This window comes from Octopus sinensis, unplaced genomic scaffold, assembly GCF_006345805.1.
Source record: "Octopus sinensis unplaced genomic scaffold, ASM634580v1 Contig14516, whole genome shotgun sequence".
NCBI classification, from domain to species: domain Eukaryota; kingdom Metazoa; phylum Mollusca; class Cephalopoda; order Octopoda; family Octopodidae; genus Octopus; species Octopus sinensis.
In genome coordinates this window covers 62,792-68,936 of record NW_021833266.1, presented here as the reverse complement: position 1 = coordinate 68,936, position 6,145 = coordinate 62,792, and the positions used below count along the sequence as shown (strand labels likewise).

Genomic DNA, 6,145 nt, shown 5'->3' with positions numbered 1-6,145 from the left:
CCTTATACCATTTTTATGGTTTTTAATAAAAAATTTTAATAATTCTTAATTTCATTTTTTAAAAAATTACAAAAAAAATATTTTAAAACTCTTTTATATGAATTACGAGGGTTCCATCCATCCAATATGCACCCGGATTGACGAGTGACGCCGTAATTAGTGTTATCACTGCGGCACCGGATGAATTACATCGGATGAATTACATTTACAATTTTTTATGATATGAATTACATCAATTAAATCTATAAATAGTCAAAAAATATTGAGTTTTTAATCTTACAAATCAATTGAATTAAAAATAAATAATTCAATTAACACTAAAATGAATACTCGTTCCACAAAATATTACATAACATCAATATACATATCACACCTACTATACTCTATCTAATTCCCAATTACAAATATCAACAAAAAAATATCAACGTTTCTGAATAAACAATTTATGCCTTCTCTGAAGACCAACATCCTTCAACGTAGCATTATAGTCCATCTCAGTCAAATCAAAAGCAGGGACTCCACTCATAACTTTATACCCATCAATATTGACTCCCAAATTACATATCTTCCTGAGCAATTTCTACCAATTCACCCAACAACTCAACCCTCACAGTCGTCCCGTAATTCACAGTCAACAAATACTCATTCATATCCAGAAATATGACTTTATACGTCCCCACATTGTCAGCTACATCTAAAAACAATACACAACACTCAAATCTAACCTTCTTCCTCTGACATCTCTCCAATCCTCTCCATATATGACTGCTTTATATCCGATGGCCTACAAACACAGCCAGGCTTCGGATATTGTTCAATAAAGTCATATAAAACAGAAACAACATCTTCACAACTCGTTTGCCTCAACCTCCTGACCATCTCACGTGTTCGGGGATCAATTATAGCAAGGAAAGGATACACCCTCTCACTATTATACGAACTGTCCAACTCATTCCCACAACTCAATTGATGATATGTCTTCATAATATATATATTATACTTGAAACAACATAAAATGACTGTTGATGATATTCTTGACCAGAGGATTATTCCATAAGTCTCGATTTAGAGAATGACATTCAAAAAAATTACAATTTTGAATATTTATTAGAATCCAGCAATTCTTTTCCTTGGCAGCAATTCTAAGCTGAGATTTGATTGGGAGGTAATACTTCGGCTAAGGTTCCAGAAAAAAGGATTTGGGGGTCGGGCTTGAACATAAGTCGGTCTTCGATGTCTTTTCGTATCTCATTCTCATAGGCAGGGTCATACATTTCTGAAAGAGGAACATGTTGAGGTAACGACTCAGAGATTCTGAGGAAATTAAGTTTTATTAAATACTGAGAAGATGATGAATTAGGGTATGGACTGGGAGGGTCATTTGGTGGACTTTCGGTCTGATTTAAGGCTGATTCGTGCATTAATGTGCCATCAAAGTGCATTTGAATTGCTAATTCAATGTCCCCGTCTGCTAGTTGTAAGGCTTCTATGGCTCTTTGTGGGTCTAGGCCTATTTTGGGTAAAGATAAGATGGTTATTCACCAGTAATAGCACATATTTGGGCGATGTTGATATCAATTTCCGCCATTGTGATTAACAAACATAAACAACATTATGAAAATGTATTATTTATTTGATTATCCACATTTGTTAATTATTAATAAAATAAATTTCAATTAATAATATAATCATAAATATACACTAAAAGATTTATTATAATTTTAAAAATAACAAAAATCACCGCGACTAAAGTATAATTTAATATGTATTTGTATATCTAGAATATATTTTTTTATTTTGAATTTTATTCCTCATTATATATTTTTTAATAATATATTATTTAAATAGTAGCGTGTGTAGTGTGACCTTTTCAGTTATAAAGTTTGAAAGAATGGGTGACCCAGTAAAAGGCAGAGCTCTTTTTGTCAAAAGCTGTTCTCAGTGCCATACGACTCATTCCACGGGTAAAAACAAAACCGGGCCAAATCTTTCCGGTATCTTCGGTAGAGGACCAGGCCAGTCCCCAAATTACACCTACACAGCTGCCAACAAATCTAAACGTGAGAATTCATTGATTATTAATTAAGCTATATTTGGGAGAGAAGACACACTGGATGTCTATTTGACTAATCCAAAGGCTTATATTCCGGGGACAAAAATGGTGTTTGCTGGCTTAAAGAAGAAGGAAGACCGTGATGATTTGATCGCGTTCCTCAAAGTGGCCACAGCACCTGATAATGCCACTCCTGCCGAAAAAATGTTCAAATAGGAATTTTTAACATTTCTAATGATAACCTTTTACGTCATTAATTTCTTATGAATTTTCGTCATATTTTTGGCGATTCTCTGATTTGCTAATTTTTAAAGGAATTTTTTAAATTTTGTGGAAATTTGGAATTCCGAAATTGTCAATTATTTTTTAAGTTTTAAAAAAAATTGTTGAAATTAAAACAATATTTTTCTACAATTATTCGTTGTGATTTTAATGTTTTAAATGCGAATATTGCTCTATCGAATAAAAAGTGCGAATATTGCTCTATAAGGATAACAAAAACTTATTATCTTGCCAAAGAATTGTCGATAAATATGCCTTTTTGTTAAAATTAAATATTTGAATCAATTCAAAGATCTATTAAAGAAAATTAAACCAGTACCACCCATAAACTGGATCTTATTTGCTTCTGAAGATGTTCGTCGGACGATAGTCAGGACGCGGAAGTCGGGAGCCAGAGGACCAGATTCTATATCCCCTGGGTCCTCTGGTGCTGGAGACGCTAGCCCTGATCTTCAACGCGTCGATAAACACGAATTGTTTCCTGAAATTTGAAGAGATGTCACATAATACCGATTTGGAAGGCAGGAAAGCCAGCAAAAGAGCCAACTTCTTACAGGCCGATTTTTATCTTTTGGCGGTTTCAAGAGTTTTGGAAGAGATGCTCGATGATTGTATTGAGATGAAATTCTAATGTCTGCGTTTTGACATGGGTATAGAGAAAACAATTCAACTTCAATCCACTTGACGACGCTTTCTGAGCTGATGAGTGAAGACTCAATTAAAAACTGGATTCAATTTATTAAACGAAGCACTTTTATGTATAACACAACTATTCATTCTATAATAAACGAAACACAATTTAAAAAACTGGGAGGAGTTCCCGACAAAAACACAGTCATTCATGAGTATAAAGTTTTTCAATTTTTTTAAATTTTAAAGAAAGTGAGAGTTTGTATGATTTTTATACATATTATCTGAGGATTTGAATGTAGAAAATATCTGGGAATATCTTTGCTATTTGCGAGGGTGGCCGAGCGTTTCGTAAGACCATTACAATTAACTGTAGGTAATTTATAACTTGTTTGTTTGCATTTGTATACATATTTAAAAAAATTTCAGATGTTTCAGGTAAATTTTGTATAAAAGATGCTAGAAAACTTAGATGATGATGAATTTTCATCCAATAATTTTGTATTAAATTTTTCTCCAACGAATTTAAACTGCTTTACAAGATAAAAAGGAGATAGATATATTATAATTTGACTATTAATTAATGATTTCATTTGGGTGTTTCATTTGTGACCTCCACTAATTCAAGAAGAGTAATTGTGTTGCTCGATTGTCATGAACAAATATGTCTGGCTTGTTATTCGATAGCATTATCAGTCGAGAAGTTTGTATCGACTCGGATTACAGTAGATCATTTATTATAATGAAAACCAATACTATTTTATATTGGTTCTATCGTCGAATCTCTCTCCTCGTGCTCCGCGAGACTGCCTGTCAATACGAAGTGCGGCGTAGTTGAGCTGATCTATAGGCTCTTGAATACTCTTTCAGCCACCTACCCTAGCTAGCATTTAATTTTTTCCAAAAAAAACTGGTATTATTACATTGTCTGCCAACCTTACTTAGTCTTTAAATGTAAAAATAATTTTGATACAAATTTGATACATATAAAAAATGCCTACGCCGGGAGTCGAACCCGGATCCCCTCGGCCACAACGAGGAATTCTAACCGCTAAACTACGTAGGCCTTTGTTTAATTTTCTTACTCGCTATAATAAATCTCTCTAATAATTAAACATTGTGAGACGTTCCATTTTTTCAGTATATTGTTCAGAATCCCCACTAGAATGCGTTATTAAGTTTATACGACATTTAATGACATGTTCTAATTACTTGTAAGAACATCAGTTCCTCAGCTTGTTTGCTAATTCTAGAGGAGAATCTGTACTTTGAAAAGGCCGTCTAGATAATCAATTTTAGGTTAGATCATTTCAAGTCAGAGTACCAACAAATTGCTGAGTAATTGCAATTTTGTAAATAATAGAAGTGATACATCACTGAAACTTTTTAATTGTTGGATTAATTTTATGTAAATGTATGGACTATGACTTCATTATGTAAATTCTATTTTAAATTGATCTAATTAAGAATTCAGCAGTTCTTAGGGGGGGCAGTATCTGCTTGCCTTTTGTTTCTGTGTAATTTGTTTCTGTATAATAATAAGTTTTTACTAAAAAGAATCAGTGATTTCTCTTCTTTGCCTGAAAAAAAGGTTTGCCACATCTTCATTTCATGTTTCATTTTTGCGTCAAGGTTTTTGTTCAGCTCAATGTCCTCGAGACATTCCACTCCTGCAAGTTGATTTGCGGTAGAGGCGTACTCTTCTTTGTCTACTTTCACTCAATGTCTGCGTTCAATGAGCATACTTTCCAGCATCTTTTTCAACACAACCGACTGAATGTATGTCCTAGTTCTTTCTTTAATGGATAACTTATCCATATAACTTTTAATTAACTTTGAGAAAACTCCATCACATGTCAAGACAATTAAAATAATCTTTAATTTTGCTTCATAGAGTATCGACACTTCATCTGCAAAATGGTCGTAAAATTTCTTTACTTCAACTCACTTCAAACGATTTTGTGAGGTAATGCCTACTTCGATTAAATTAATTTTTTTCTCTTTATCATAGACAAAAATGTCAGGTTTATTGAATTTTGTTTCAGACATAATTGACGTGTCAACTCTGATTTCGACATTTTGTGTCGACATTATTGACACAACCAAATGTTTTTTCAATTTCCTGCTGCGTCTAATTCTATACATTGGTTCCAACTGGTCATAGTTCCAGGAGATCTTGAATTCGAAATCAAAGAATTGAAATCTGTACAGCTTTAGCTTTCTCGACAAGGCCATCGGCTTCTTCACGAAGACTATTCTGGAAGTAAGAGCAATGGCTATACCTAAACGCCAACCTCATGCTGCCGACCTTAGCAAGGAAATAAATCGCCTCAAGAAATCCAACCATTGAACAAGGAATTGAAGACTAGTGAACACAGATACATTTGTTTGAAATGGAATCGGATCCCTACAGCCGTGAACTGAAATCGTTCAACAGCGGAAGTATGGAAAGCAATTCGGACGTGGCCAACATGTAACAACAATGGATATTCCTTTCAATATCATTATGGGAATAAAAAGCATTAATGCACCAATTGATGTAGAAACAGAAGCTCTTTGACCATTCATTAGAGAAGATGCTGAGGAAGAAATTCAATTTTTGGAGGATCGCGACTATTCTCTTAGCTACTTGCATCTAATTTTGTTTCTGATTTTAACAAATTGTTGGAAATGAAGTAACCGATAATGAAAATATTACGAAAAATTTGTTATTAAAATACGATAATATAACGAAAGCAGCAAAAAAATGAAAAACAAGCGAAAATGGAAATTCGACGAAAATGACATTAACGTTGTGTATCACGCGTTATTATACGGATTAAGGTCAGGGATAAACTTCTATTTAATAATTCTTCATTTTTGAAACCATAATTGATTAGAAACCAATGCCAGAGGCGAATAGCTGGGTAGTCTAATATCTGCTATTAATCTGATTGGTCCTGGGTTTGATTCCCAGCGGTTGTCTGTGCCAGAAACTCGGATTAGGTTTGAAGAATGACGTCGTCATGACATCTAATCACACAGATACGTTGCTGTGATGATTGGATCGTTAAATTCCCCTAAAAAACATATCTGATATTGTTTAAGCCGATAGAATCTGCTCCTAAGAAAAACATCATTACTAAGATAGGCAACGATACACTTGGAATAATTTGATTCAAAAACATAGACCCTAAAATT

General features: G+C 33.5%; 1 non-coding gene across 1 annotated transcript; it reads right to left on the bottom strand.

Moving 5' to 3' along the window:
• Positions 1-3,959: 3,959 nt before the first annotated feature.
• Trnah-gug lies at positions 3,960-4,031 on the bottom strand. The gene has a single exon. It is a non-coding gene; the product is annotated as a tRNA-His (tRNA).
• Between the last annotated feature and the right edge of the window lie 2,114 nt (positions 4,032-6,145).